General features: G+C 39.5%; 1 protein-coding gene and 1 long non-coding RNA gene across 4 annotated transcripts in view; one reads left to right on the forward strand and one right to left on the reverse strand.

The window, feature by feature from the left end:
* Nucleotides 1-15,865, forward strand: part of SKAP1 (src kinase associated phosphoprotein 1) — a 286,257-nt gene that overhangs the window by 179,664 nt on the left and 90,728 nt on the right. The gene's annotated exons all lie outside the window — the stretch shown is intronic.
* On the reverse strand, nucleotides 12,381-14,690 carry LOC144285327 (uncharacterized). Of its 2 annotated transcripts, XR_013353632.1 has the most exons (3): nucleotides 14,326-14,690; nucleotides 13,130-13,278; nucleotides 12,381-12,632 (listed from the first exon to the last, which is right to left on the reverse strand). It is a non-coding gene; the product is annotated as an uncharacterized LOC144285327 (long non-coding RNA). The 2 variants fall into 2 exon arrangements; XR_013353631.1 differs by lacking the exon at nucleotides 14,326-14,690 and having other exon boundaries at nucleotides 13,130-13,760.

Raw genomic sequence — 15,865 nt, forward strand, 5'->3', positions numbered from 1 at the left:
TTAAGTGCCTCCTGGTTATATGTTCTGTTTTAAACCCTCTGGGGATAGAAATGTAGGTGTTAAAGGTGAATAAAATGGAACAGGGGATAAGACCTGTACCTTAAAAAAAAAAAGATCTGTACCTTAAAAACTACCAACAATTCAGGGGGCTATGTGTTAAGTGCTGTAGGTACTATAGCAGCTATAAGGAGACTAGTCAGGCTCAGACTCCAGCCATGAGGACCAAGAGGCTCAGCACTTTGCTCTAAGGTTCTGGATAGTTAGGAGGTCCAGCTTGTAGTGTCTTTGAGCAAATCACTTAATCTCTCCTGGCCTCAGTAAAAAGAATTAGACCACTGAGTCTAACGCTCTTCCATCTCTAAAACTCCATGATTCATAAAGTAGCTGCATTTGACTCAGGCCTTGAAGGATGAAAAAGTAAAATAAAGCCTTATTGTTTGCATGAGAGAACCTCTGTGATGCTATGACTTCAACAGGTAAAGTCGCAGGAGAATAAAAGTGGGAATGGCAAACTCCAGAGGGAAGATGTGGGAAAATGCAGGATGTGCTCAGAAAACACCAAGCAGTCCAGTCCAACAGGGATTACTTTATTGTAGGAGGATGATAAGAGAGAACTGTAAAAGTAAATCAGACTAATTTATGGAAAACTGAATTCCAGTCTTCGGCCTAATATTCAGTGTAATTGGAGTTTTTAAGAATGTAATCGATACTCTTTGCTTTAGATGCCATCCAGATGACTGAATTATCTCAGCCTTCCATTTTCCATACAAGTTAACACTTACACAGCCCCTACAATGTGCCAGGCTCTGTTTTAAGTGATTTACACAAGTTAATTTATTTTATCTTTATAATACCCAATGAGAAAGGGAATATAAAGAAAAGTAATTTGGAAGCAATGAAAGAAGAAAAGATACACTGAAATGACTGAAATGGAATAAAATAGGAAAATTATGAAATCTTATGGACTAAGAAATGAAATGCACTTAAACTATGACTTTAAAGTAGTTTTTTCTTTTTAAGATTTTACTTATTTGAGAGAAAGAGTGAGAAAAAGCACAAGCAGGGTGGGGAGGGGGAGAGGGAGAGGAAGAAGCAGGCTCCCCACTGAGCGGGGAGACCCACTGTGGGGCTCGATCCCAGGACCATCATGACCTAAGCTGAAGGCAGACACTTAACCAGCTGAGTCACATAGGCACCCCTAAAGTAAACTTCCAAGTGAAAATAATGCTTAAAAGGGGAGACTGCAGTTGTACCCATTTTGTAGATGAGAAAACTAAGGCACAGAGAAGTTAAGTAACTCTCTCGGGTTTACACAACTTGTAAAGTGTCAGGGCTGGGAGTTAAACACCATTTGTTATAAATACGAAACTTATCAGTGCTATATTCATTTTTCTCTCTTTAAGTAACATAGTATCTCTAAAAGCACAGGTAGGGGCACCTGGATGACTCAGTCAGTTAAGTATCTGCCTTCTGTTCAGGTCATGATCTCAGAATCCTGGCATCGAGGACTGAGCCCCACATCGGGCTCCCCGTTCAGTGGAGAGTCTGCTTTCCCTCTGATCCTCCCCCATGCTTGTGGTCTCTCTCTCTCTGTGTCTCAAATAAATAAAATCTAAAAATAAAAAAATAAAAGTATATGTAAAAATCTAAAGATTGAGGGGTTCCTGGGTGGCTCAGTCAATAAATGTCTGCTTTCAGCTCAGGTCATGATCTCAGGGTCCTGGGATCAAGCCCCACATTGGGCTCCCTCCCTGCCCAGTGGGGTGTCCACTTCTCTCTCTGTCTCTTCCCCCACTTGTGCATATGTGTTTTCTCTGTCTCTCAAATAAATAAATAAAATATTTTTTTAAATCAAAAGATTGAGTAAAATAAGCCAGTACAGAATAGCCATTCTCAAAGCATAGTGAAGGCACTTTTACCCAACTCCAGTCTGAGCAAGAAACATCATCAACAGCAGCCTGTCATGATCATTATTATTTAAGAAGACCTGTTTTATCAGAATGTGTTCATAAAAATGCTGCTTTTAAAAAATCAGATTGTGGGTTGTGTTTTATAAAGACTGTAGTCATAAAAGTCATTTTTTAAAAGCACATGCATCCCAGAAAATCAAGAGGTGCAATTGCTTCCGCCAGGCTGAGGAGGAAGATACCCATTATCTTCCAAGTTCCTACTGTTTTAGATTCCACAATTTTGGAATTGCCAGGAGTCCCTCAGGCTGATGGTTTTCTAAGCATAATACTGCTCCCCAGAAAAGGAGACCATCAGGAAGTCACTCCTCCCACATGTGACCAAATTCTGTTAAATAAAAGGGGTATATTCTTTCTCCAATCTCTGGCTAACCAAGAACTTTGTATTGAGTTTCCATCCTGTTTGATCATGGTCCAGGCTTCAGACCCATGAACCAATGGAAAGAATTTCACGCAGCATTTTGGAGGTTCTAGAAAAACAAAAGCCACTGATGCAATCCAGCTCTTTTTGTGTGTTGGTTCATCACAAATATAATTTTTAATGCCATATTTACTCTGCATGATGGCATCTTCTTCCAAGTGGATCTTCATGCTTTTTGCTAGACAATTTGGTCATTTCTTAGTCTGACCAAACCCCTTCTTCTTTGGCCAAACTTCCTTTACCACGCTGTAACTGTGTATCCTGAACAGAGCTTTCAGTTTTCTCCCCCCACTCTGTTCTAAACGTTTGCCGAAATGAACCCTTAGGAGGAAGTAAACTTGCCTGGCATGGCCCAGCTGTGCGTGAGGCTTGAGTGAGAGGTATTTATGACCTGACAGGAAGATAAAGATAAAGATAAAGATGAAGCTGACTCGGTGGCTGTTAGCAAGGGGAGAAGGAAATGTTTATGACCCCATCTGCTGGCGTTTCAATAGGATAGAACTGCCTTTATGGCGTCAATCTCCCCTGTGACTTCCTTCCATTTGGGGAGTGATATCTTATTTCAAGATGTTCCCACCGAACACACTGTTGTCCCCTTTGTTTAGGGGCACAAGAGGAAGGAAGGACTTTGTTACTGGAATGTGGGGATGGGTCAGTATTTATGGTTATGACTCAAGCTACAGAAAAGGCTTCATTGGAGTTGATTGCATAGGATCCAAAAAGCTGCCATACATTCTGCTACTTCCTTAAACGTTATCCACACTGAAAGCAGAACCATATTAGCTCTGGTCATTATCAGGCATTAAGGCTAACCATTTTCTAACACTATTATAATGAAAATTACTGTAGCTTGATTTTCTTGCCCACTGGGAGAAAAAAAAAATAACTTATTTTGTTAGTTCCTTTCTTTCTTGTCTTTTATTTAACTTCTCTTGTTTTCCTTCTCCTCAACATTTTTTCTTTTCCCTGGAGGAGGAGACGCTTAAAACCAACAGGTGCATGTCTGCTCAGTTCAAAATCTATGTACATGTAACAAAAGCAGCATGAAATGACCCCTCTCTTAAAACTAACCCAGGTTAAGAGAGACTACAGATGGGTTGATATTCCTTTGTGAGGCAATGCATTTTTAAAGTGCCACAAATATGGGAATATTCTTACAATACTGTGTCACTGAAGCCTATGTTTATGTAGATAGATAGATGGTATTCATTTTACTGCAAAATAAGTATTTATTTCTCAGTTTTATTTGCACTTCCCCCAGGCCCATTAGTACAGATTAAATTTTATATTAAATTGCTCAAATAATCAGCACAATATATGTAAATCAGGAACTTTAACTTCATTTGCACTATTTGTGTGGATATATGTAACCATACTCAATATAACCTTTTTGTCTTTGCAAAAACAGAATTTCTTTCTTTTCTAGTGCTAAGACCCTATTTCTAAAAGATGAATTGTTTACCAAATTATATACACAAAATGCTCAAAATTATAAGAGGAATGACTTTGTTATTGCCATTGGGTTTGTCTGATTTAAAGAACAGAGGGAAGAATTTTTGTTTGGGAGGTAAATCACCCAATGGTGGACTTCTATATCTCTTTAAGGTCATGTCTTCTTTTTCACTGGTGGGAGGAGGGGGAGAGGAAGATGGGTTGCTCAATCATTTTTTCCCAAGAATTCCATAGTAATAATTTTTTTAATGAGAGTCCTATAGAGAAGTTGGGCAAATTAGTTATAATTTTTGTGTCTGATTATGTAAAGACTAGAAGGTGGTAATAATGTGTGAGAAATTACATTTTATATCATAGCTCAGGTATAGTCCATTCACAGAACAGAAATATTCTGGTGGCAGTGTCCCTTCAAGGATTGGAACTATCACGGAAGTAAAACCTACCACATATAAACACTGCATAAGTCCAAGATTTATCATTGATATTCACAGAAGTTCTTCTAAAAAACATTCTACCATTACTTCTACAGCACAGGGCCCAAGTCTTGACGTATTCAATAGACCAGCAAGTCTATCCCAACCATATTTATTCAGTGTGATTCCTGAGAATAATTTGATAGCCCTACTAGGGGAGGTCCTATCACACTTGCAGTTTTCTGAGACCTTCTTCTCAGCGACAGGTTACCAGGTGGCATTCCTATTAACAAAGGTTCAAACCACACCATCAAATGGTTCAAACCACATAACCTCCTGTCTTAGGAGTTAAGCTAGCTTCCAAACCCTCCCTTGCAGTGGTTAACTCCACCGAGAAGCTTTCTATCAGCAATAATAGCTTCAAGGTAGGAAATAAAAAATGGAGAGTGTTTAAATTGTTAATGGGTTTCATGTTCTTGTCACTGTTGAGGGTTTGTTCCCTTTTATAAACTCATAGTTTTTGGTTGACATTGCTTTTATGCGAGCCATCAGCCAGTTGGTGATGGTGTTGCTGTGTTAGACCATTACTGCCGGATTGTATTTGCAGTAAAGAAGGGGAATGGGGGCTGTAAATCTGCAACTGGAGATTTAGGGCTCTGTTACTCTGCAGTTTAGGCCCATGTGCTGGGGAGTCCATTCTCTTCCGGCAGAATTATACCCTCCAAACATGCCTTCTCAGGCACTGATCGACGACGTTCATTCCCTGGGCTACCAAGGCACTTAATACGGCTAATTCAGTGAAAGAAGCCTGAGGGGTGAGGTGGATGAGCCTCTCTCCCTGCTGGAAGCCAGATGCCAGGCAGGTTAGCAATAGTGCTTTATCCCTTCCCCCATGTGAAGCTGCAAGGAGGAGCCATTACGGCAAACACAGAGAAAAATAAGAAGAAAATGCTGCTAATGTTGCTGGACTTTTTTTTTCCCTTAAAGAGGAAATACTGCCTTACAAAACCTCATTAACCCCTTTAGTACTAGCCCATTATCAGGAACATTCAGGAAACACATTCTCTCAGAATTCAGGATGTGTCAGGGGCCTGAATATCTTGCCATCATTTGACAAAGCTACCACCAAAGTTTGGAAGCCAGGAGAGTCAGTGCTTTGAGGACAGGTAACTAAAAAGTAGGGAAAAAAAATTTTCCCACCCTGACCTGGCAGGTTGATTGTGAATATAGATCAGTAGCTTGGAAGATAGTATCTCTTACTGCTGGATTCAGAAAGCATCAAGATTAAATATGTTTAGAATAGCTTTATTTATCATGTATCAATTCTACTATTAGGCATTTTATAGTGAAAAGAATGCCAGAATATTTATTTGGCTGGCAAAAGTTTTAAGCATGATTTTAGACATGTTTTGTTTTGCTTTGTTTAGCCTTCCCCAGAGAGGAAGAATGTTAAATATAGACTCATCCACATGATCCCTCTGAGGCATGTGGGTCTGCTTTCTGTGTCAGCTGTGGCACAAATGTGCATGATTTAACCATACAACTATTGAACCAGCATTGGCCTATTAAGACTTCAGATGATCTGTTCATGAGCTGTCAGCCCAAATTGAGCTTGAAGCCTGCTGTAAAAGATCTAATTTTCATAATTATCCAGAACCTTCACACCCTCCTTCCTTCAGCACCACCCACCTCCATGCACGCACGCAGAGGAGCAAACACATACATACGAACACAGAGGCACAGAGCAGCACTGTCCCTGGAGATTCATCAGGCCCCTTGCCCGAAAATGCACCGAGTTCATCTAGGGGTCATGCCTGGCTTTGACTTCCTGTTTGAGGAGCCCCATGTGTGGTGTTCCAGCATCGCTAGGGGCTAGTGATGACTAAGTAACCTTTCACACTATAGCCTCCCACCAAGAAACAAGGTCCCTTATGATCCCAGACCTGGAGTGATTAAGGCACAACAAATACCTTTTTAATATATAAGGTGGAACTAATGCCTATAGAAATAGCACTTTACTGTCTCATGGCCTTACATTTATAGAAAGAGGATAGAGCTGTTGTCTTTGAGGATGAAGAATTTTAAAGGCAACCTGATTTAGTCTCAGGGTACACTGGGGACTTTGATCATTTAGCAGTTGCTTAAGGCTACCTTCGAGCTTTACCTGACCCTAGTCTCCAAAGGAAATCATCATACTATGTATGGAGTTCAGCTGGCAATATCCCACTAGGTAACCTGGTCTGAACTGTGGACCAGTGGAAATGGGCAGCACTTTCAGGTGTAACCCTTTGCAGCACTGGGGATAAATAGTACACGCTTCAAGGGTTCAGTCTATCTGATGTCCCTACAGTAATTCCACTGCAGCTCCACTGCACAATAAACCATGTGGTTCCTGGACATATATTGCCCATGCGTTAAGGGTGGACGGGCAGCACTTTACTAGGTTCTTCTCATACAATCTCAGGTTTTTAAGGCAGCTGAGGCTTAAATTCCTTGTCTTAACATGGGACAACTGTATTTCTACACTGGTCGTCAATTGTCTTTACCCTCAGAGGGCATTTGAGGGTAAATGCCTGAGTTGCTACTCAGGCAGGGTTCTATGGTTAGAATAAAGGGAGGTATTTCCTGTCTTCATTGCTCTTTGCTGCTGCTGCTGCTGCTGCTGTTGCTTCTGCTGCTGCTGCTGCTGCTGTTGCTGCTTCTTCTTCCTCCTCCTCCTCTTCTTCTTCTTCTTCTTCTTCTTTTTTCTTTTTCCTTTTTTTTTTTTTTAATCATGAGGGTGACTGAGTACATTATTCAAACCTTGGCTTTTCCCTGAAGTCCGTTGTTTACAGAGAGACATTTGGGTCCCTGGGGCTCACTCCCATAAAACCTTATTATCATATATTTCAAGGCATAAACTTCAGTTGTCAGCTTGGGAGCACAGTTTTTAAAGCCCTGGCTGCTCTTGTTTTTCTTCTGCTTCACTCTGGTTTATTTTTCTTTCAGCTTTGTCTTTCCTTTTCCCTCTTCTTCATTGCAAGCAATGCTCAGTTCCAAGCTGGCTTGCTCCTTATTCCACTAATTAGACAAGAAGTCCGGAGAGGCCATTATTAGATTCTGAGAATCTTTATCAGAGCCCATTATGGCCTTAAATACTGCATAAACATTTTGCTAACTGAACCTATGAAAATTTCAGCTGATCCATCCTTGGTCTTTAACATCTACCTTCTTGTGTATTGACAGGGTTATGTTATGATGATAGAGATTCTTAACAGCTTATTTTTCTTTATATTAATTTTCTTAGAGGCAGCAATTCAGATTTGTTTCCATTCTCTCTCTTCTTCTCTCTCTCATTCTAATTACTGGGAGTGGGGGTGGAGAGGGTCTGAGAAGTCTGCTTTTGCTTGGTGGGGTATGTGTGAGTGTGTGTAAATGTCATATGTATTAATGTCACCAGTGAGTAGGATTCATGGTTGCCTGTTTTTCTCTCATTTTCTTTACAGAGCCAGGGATTATTTGTATGGACCAATGGTCTCCCTTTTCTTTCAATGGAAGAATAATCCTGCATTATAATATAGTAACTGCAAAAGAAAGCTCTTTTTCTATTTCATTCTTTTCTTTCTTAATTCACTGTCTAGTGAGTTTCTGATTGACTCACAGACCAATTAAAGTAAAATTTAATGGAAGAATAGATTAACTCCCTGAGGTTTCCCCACCATCCATCACATTTTTATAGCAGGAGCTCTGAGGAAGCTCATAACTTCATGCTGTGAATGTGATAATAAAGAGGGCACGGAGAGGATTCCGATTTACTACCGGGCTGATGTTCGCCAGGACAGAATTTACTGCCCAATCCCTTTCCCCCTTTTATTCAGGAGGAGGTCACTAGATCTGCCCTCAGCCCAGATCTGAGGTACTGAAGGGCAGATTGTCAGGTCGAGATTCTTTCCCTTTAATTGGGGTGGCGTGAGGATGGAATGTGAATTCATCGTCCAGAGATGGATGTCGTGTTAAATTCATTTCTGTCTTCAGGAAGCTGCTGTCACCCCAAGTGTTCATATTTTTAAATGGTGCATTTGATTTGTTACTATTTACTCTCTTAGAAATTCAGAAATAATATCAAGTATATCTGTTTCCAAGTCCCTTAGTCATTGTCTTTACCTATAGGCTTTTCTGGATTACTAAAGATACCTCTCTATATATCTTCATAGCCAACATTAATAATGTGTTCTTCTGGGTATCTTTCATTTGAAGATCTCAAAGCCCGTTGTAACTACTGTTTTAGTCTTTGTGATAGGTCCAAAATAACCTACTAGCCTTCCAAACATTTTGCCAGCCCGCTAACATTTCTCTGATTCATCTTAACAATGAAGTATAACAATGCTCACAGTATAAAAACAGTCATATGATAATCACACCCGTCCCTAAGACTAATTTTGTACATTTACTAAAATTTTTATTTTACGTAGCAAAATTTATTGTTTAGGCCTTGAATCTTAACTCTATATCAGGCATCATGACTATATTAGATTATCTTTTTTTTTTTTTTCAGAAGCTTGGTGAGGTAGAATCAATATTTAAAAATCATCTTTATCTGATTGTCCTTGAAATCAAAACATGTCTGTACTGAACTCATTAGCTATCTCTCTCCTTACCAACTACTTTTCTGCCTATATACAAAATCTTATACAGGAGGATCCACTTTTTGAAGTATTGTAGTTTGGAGATAGGAAATTGTCCTAGATTCCTCTCTTTCCTGAACACCCCATGTTGCATTGGCCACCAAGGCCCATTGAGTCTACCCTTCAGTGTCCCTTGAAACAATGTCCTTCTCTTCATCCTCTTGCCTTAGTTTTGGTTGAAGATTCTCATCATCTCTTTGTTGGACTGTTATGCTCGTCTTCCAGCTGATCTTCCCTTTCAGCATCTACCTCCAATCCATCCGCAATGCTCATAAAGGAATAATACCTCTAAAATGCAAATTTTATAATTTTCCTACTAACAATACTTAAATGACTGCCCATGGCTTTCAGAACAAATTTAAATGCTATAGCATGTTTTACACAACCATTTGTAGGGCAGCATACCTTCAAAGCTTAGAGCAGTGATTCCAGAATTTGGAAAAGTATGGGATTGACATTTTTTAATTTTGATGAAAATATTTTTAAAATAACTATCACCTTCTATCAACATAATTTCACAAAGTAGTTTGATGTCGGAAGACATAAAGAACACAAGTTCAACATAAAGTCTCTCATATTGAATAATTATATAACTTTATGAAAAAAATCACTTTATAGACCTTATTTTTCTTGTTTTACTCTAGTTCTGAAAACTGTATGTTGTTCCCTTATTGTACTTGGGAAATGGAAGTCTGGAGTGGTTAAGGCATAATAAATACTTTTTTAATATACAAAGTAAAACTAATGCTGGTTAAGTAGGTGATCTCAGGAGTCAGAAAGAGCTGAACTTGAAATCTAGCTTCAGGGAGCACCTAGATGGCTCAGTCAGTTAAAAGTCTCTGACTCCTGGTTTTGGTTCAAGTCATGATCTCAAGTTGTGAGATTGAGCCCCATGTCCAGCTCTGCGCTTAACACTGAATCTGCTTGAGATTCTCTCTCTCCCCCTCTCTCTCTGCTCACACACTTGCTCACACACTTGCTCATGTGCTCTCTCTCTCTCAAATAAAATCAGAGAGAGAGAGAGAAAGAAAGAAGAAAGAAAGAAAGAAAGAAAGAAAGAAAGAAAGAAAGAAAGAAAGAAAGAAAGAAAGAAAGAATCCAGTTTCATGACTTAATGGTTGTATGATCATGGGCAAGTTGCTTATCCTCACTGAATTCAAGTTCCTTTTTTTTTTAAGATTTTATTTATTTATTCATGAGAGACACACACACTCACACAGAGAGAGAGAGAGAGAGAGAGAGAAGCAGAGACACAGGCAGAGGGAGAAGCAGGCTCCATACAGGGAGCCCGACGTGGGACTCGATTCCGGGTCTCCAGAATCATGCCCTGGGCCGAACCGCTGAGCCACCCAGACTGCCCTCAAGTTCCTTTATCTGTGAAGTAGAGATAATAATAGTACCTACCTCTTAGTGTTACTTTGATGGTTACATGATATAATACTTATAAAGTGCACAGCCCAGTGTCTGGCATGTAGTAAGCCCTTGACAATAAATTGATTTACTATTATGACTACCTGTTCTCATCTCCTATCACTCCCCTACAAGCACCCTATGTCTACAGATATACTAAAGTGTTTCCAAGTAGTCCCCTGGACCAAAACACACTCTTGCTCACCTTGGCACACGCTTTTCTCTCTGTCTGAAATCCTGTTCCAGTGAATTGTATGTCCAGTGACATCCTACTTTTCCTTCAAGATTCAATTCAACTTTACAATTCATGTTAGCATCTTTATTTGTCCCTCCCTTTCCATTGCCAAACACTCTTCCATGGTCTCATAGTATTTTGCAGACTACCAAATTCATACCAAGTGCTTGTTAGGTTTCTTTGTTCAATTTCAATAAGTGACTAAATAACTTAATATTACAGATAATTTATATTTTGGGGTTTGTCACTTTAATTCATTAATTCAATGAATATTTAGAACCAACTATGGAGCTTAAGCTTCTGCATAGGGTGTATTCCAATAACTATATGCAATATTCAAGGTTTCATAAGGGTTAGTCTCCTCTGTGATTCCATGGAATTTGGTAGAAGCATTAATACAAATGATTGTATTATAATTATATGTTTACTTTCCTTTTCTAGAGTGAATTCCTTGAGGGCAATTACCGTAATCATTTTTGTCTCTCCAGTACCTAAAACTTTGAAGGTGCTCAGTTTCTGTTTATTGACTAAATAAAAGAATATCAGAGAGCATTCTCAACTTTAAAGAGCTTGATTGAACCTTATTAACTCTATGATTGATTGTAGTGTCCCTGATTTTGAAAGGACACCATCATTCCATGCCAAGGTAACTATTTTAAAAAGGCTGAACATCTTTTCTGGTGAGTTTATGTGAATTTTATCCTTAAATTGTGTCTGCAGTTCCATCTAAGAGCCTGGGGTGGTTTCCCTCTTAAATCAATGGATCATCCTAAACAATTACTCAAAGAAGGAAAAAAAAAAAAAAGGAAATGTGGTCCCTTGAGCTAATACCAGACTGTAGTAGGAAAGAGAGTATGCTCTGGTATGTTTGGTATGTTTGACTATAGGTTCATTGTGAGTAAAACAAGGGCAAGAGCTATGATAACTGATCCAAGTGCACCTGAGACTTGCCTCCAGGTGATGTTATTTTGGGAGTGGAGTAGCATCTTACACTTGCAAAGAATGTGTTCTCAGTGCTATGAGCCAGATTTGGGAGGTAAAGCACTAATATTATCAGGCATCCTCGGTTTTGCTAAGCTGCTAAATGCTGTGCTTCGTGGGCAATTAAACATGTCTCTAATCATGCTTGTCCCAATTTAACACATTGTACAGTAGCATTATGAGAATTCTGCTCTTGTTACCTTGGCATAGGATAAAATGACTACATTTCCCATTCCAGAGTTTTGCTGCAGTTGATCTTATTCTTCAGTCCCCTACTAAGTGAAATTACAAACAACATTGATGAACTCACTGGAAGAATGAAAGCTAACCTTTGCAACTCTGTTCCAACTTCACAGTAACATAGCAAGTTAGGATAGTCTGCTACTTCTTGACCTTCAATTATAATGATGCTTAGTGCTACAAGTTCACACATTCTGTGATGCTCCCTAAGTATGTACATTTTTGTTCATTTCTGAGTTTCTTTGTAGATCAGTGCCATCTCTCTAGTTTTATTTCCCTTTGCTATTCAGCCCCCTTTTTACATTACCTACTTTTTACACCTCTTTTTTTCTCTATCTATTGTTTCTGTATTCTTAGAGAACTTCTATTCATCCTTCGAAACCCAGGCTCAGTCTTTGTCCCCTCTGTGAAGCTTTCACACACAGACACACAGACACACACATGGAAAAACCTAACATTTCTCAAGCTCCTGCTAGGAAACTCATGCCAGAACTCTGTTTGATACCTTTTACAAATCTTACCTTGTTTAATCTTCATAAAGCATTTCAAAGTTTGTGTTATCCCAATTCTCAAAACATAAAGCCAAGGCTTAAACAGTTAAAATATTTTCCCATAAGCTTTATTTTATTTTTTTTTAAGATTATTTATTCATGGAGACACAGAGAGACAGAGAGAGAGAGAGAGAGGCTCAGAGACACAGGCAGAGGGAGAAGCAGGCCCCATGCAGAGAGCCTGATGTGGGACTCGATCCAGGGTCTCCGGGATCACGCCTCAGGCTGCAGGCAGCGCTAAACCGCTGCACCACCGGGGCTCCCTTCCCCAAATCTTTATAGCAAGCAATTGGAAGATCTAGGATTTAAACCAAAGTTTGCATGGTTTTATTTTTTTTAATATTTTATTTATTTAATCATGAGAGAGAGAGAGAGAGAGAGAGAAGCAGGCTCCATGCAGGGAGCCTGATGTGGTACCCGATCCCGGGACCTCAGGATCACACCCTGGGCCAAAGGCAGGGGCTAAACTGCTGAGCCACCCAGGGACCCCCAAGTTTACATGGTTTTAAAACTGATATATATTCTACCATAAGATGCTACTACTCATCTCCTTTATCAGTTTTGTATCAATGCATATGTCTAAAATGTTGCTTTTTATTCATAATGTCTATTGTGTTACTCATCTGTCTTTCCTACCAGAAAAATAACTCCTTGAAAGTTAAATTTATTTCTTATTTATCTTACTACCCCTAGGGCTTTCAGAACATTTTCTGACACATAACAGACACCAAATGAAGGTTTACAGGATTGAATTGGATCTCATTACAATTGAATTGAAATGAACAACATATTTACCTTGAATTTTGCATTTCTGATGTCTTGAGCTCTGGATGCCATTTCCACAATGCCAGGTGACATGTAGCCTCAGTTGTCTTCACAATTGTCCATGTGTAGCCCTGTATCAACTTCATCCTGAACAATTGTTCGTCTCCCTGTGAGTGTGACTGAAGAACACAGTCATTAGCATATATAAGTTCCTAGAGAACTGTCTTCTATGTCATATATTTACCGTAGTCAGTGGAGTATACTCAGTCTTTTAGGAATAATTAAAATAGTCTGTGGCTCTAATTAAAGTAGTCTGGATATTTTTAAGAAACCTATATATAAGAACAAGCTGAGTGCTGACATCAAGTTAATTGTGTTATTTTTAGTGGCGCTATCACTGGAGATAGCAGTATGGCACCCAATGCCTTTTTAATTCTCATATCTGGATTATAATGTTAAATAACCAGCATCTTGAGCTCTTAAGAGGAAAGGCATTAAAGCGTCGATAAATAAAGCTGTTATGAAAACTCTGAAAATTATCTAAATGCACTTGAATAAGAAGTCATGTAGTTATTAAATTACTAGCTCTGGAGACAAATGTCCTTAAGCGCCTTTCACTGCCAAGAACAAACAACCCACCAACCTGAAACTCTTGTCATGTAAGGAAGGGTAGGGCACCCAGAGAGGAAAGCCACTGGGCTTAAATTTTGTAGTGTTATATTTCATCTGTTCAAATTACAAACTGTTATTTTTACTAGAAGTCAGAACTTTCCCCCTTCTTTCTAGTCCCTTACTCCAAATCTTGGCAAAACAGGGAAGACATAGCACAGCAAAGAAGCACACATTCTAGCATTGCAAATCTTTCACTTTGCTTTTGTGATAGAGTCATCACTATTTCCTCTTAATATTCTCCTTCGTCTTAATTTTAATTAAGCATTGAACCCCATTGTGAAGTAGCTCCCTTTTATTTTCTGTAGCTGAAATTGAGTTTCTTTTAAATGGGCTGCTCAGAACTGGTGTCCTCCCCAAATTGTGATACCTAGTAGCCACAACCGCTAATCCCAACTGAGTTGGAACACACAGTGGAGGTGGAGCATTTCTCCTGTAAAATTTGCACAGGAAGCACTGACCAAACCAAATTTCTCTTGTCTCTTACTGTTTTCTATGATCGGGACTGAACAAAAAGAAATGCATCTCTTGGAAATAATCAAGACACAATGACTTACACAAGGACACCATCATGGTCATGGGCACCCACTAGGGAATTCAACTCTGGATCATCTGTGAGCCTAAGAGAAGGAAGATCAGGGAGTGAATTTATTTGGAAATAATAGAAACCGTTGGTTGGGTTTTGTAGGCTGAAGTTCTGGAGTTAATCATTATTCTGCGGAATCCTGAATGATGTTGCTTGTAGCTTTCCTATGCAGGCAGCATCCCCGTGGGAGTCCTACTAACGGTCTTTTGTCAGGCACTATCAGCAGTATTGAGCCAACCTGAGCACCCTATTATTAATCCTTTTCTCCCAGTGACATGACAGCGATCGATGTCTGAACAAGCTATTGAAACTGTAGCAATCAAGTGGACTCCAGTTAATCCAATGGGATACTTACTCAGAGCCTATGGGAAGGGCAGGGAATTTTTTTCTAATGCTGTACTATTCCCATATCCATACACTCTATGCTGCTATAATTTAAGTAAAGGTTGACATTTACCCAGGCCTGTAAAATACACAAGGAACCCTTACCAATGACTCAGATACATTCATATCACCTTTGCAGCCATCTGCTACTTCTGTAAATACATGAACTTGTGATCATTATATAAATATTTGTACCTATGTAAATATAAAGCAAGGACAATGAAACATTTATATGGAAAGGTACTCACCTGGTGATGTTTTTTGGACTCAAAGAAATCTATCAATTACAAAGAATAGTATGTACAACAAAGATTATCAGGTTTCCTGTCCCCTAGTTCAGACAGAAGTCTAAATTGGTGTGCATTCAGATTCCTGGGTCCCATTCTCACAATTGTGATTCAGTAAGTCTGAGGTGGTGCCCAGTAATCTGCATTTTTAATTCCAAGGTGATTGGGATACTCAGCAGTTGAGAGTCTGCCTTTGGCTCAGGGCATGATCCCGGAGTCCTGGGATCAAGTCCCACATTGGGCTTCCTGCATGGAGCCTGCTTCTCCCTCTGCCTGTGTCTCTGCCTCTCTCTCTCTCTTTCTCTCTTTCTCTCTCTCTCTCTCCCTCTCATGAATAAATGAATAAAACATTTAATAAAAATAAATTCAAAATAAAATAAAATAAATTCCAAGGTGATTGGCCTGAAGTAGGAGTTTTCAGGCTATATTCCAAGGTGCTTTAGGGCTTCTTAGGCACCTAAACAGTTTATAGGTTGGGGCCAGGAAGCACAAGAGAGAAAAAGGCCAGAAAGGACAGATTTGTTCTCAGCTTTGCTAGCAAGTCCATCACTTCTGGCAATTCACCTTAACTTGATTCAATTTTTCTGACTGTTAAATCCATATCAATAATGTATACCTTTATTTATTCTACACAGGTATTTTGAGAAGCATGAATAGGAGAGTGCAAAGAGAATAAGGAATTATAGAGGATAAAGCCAACTTCCCAGTCAGAACAGGACTGTCAATGTGGCCTCTTAGTCCCTCCTTAACCCTACAGTGGGGTGGGGCTTCCTACCTGGTGGGCACGATTTTTCCCCAGGACTGGGGATTAGGGGAGCAATCCAGAGTTTGCAGGATCCT

The sequence above is a fragment of the Canis aureus genome, chromosome 16 (assembly GCF_053574225.1).
Source record: "Canis aureus isolate CA01 chromosome 16, VMU_Caureus_v.1.0, whole genome shotgun sequence".
NCBI lineage: Eukaryota > Metazoa > Chordata > Mammalia > Carnivora > Canidae > Canis > Canis aureus.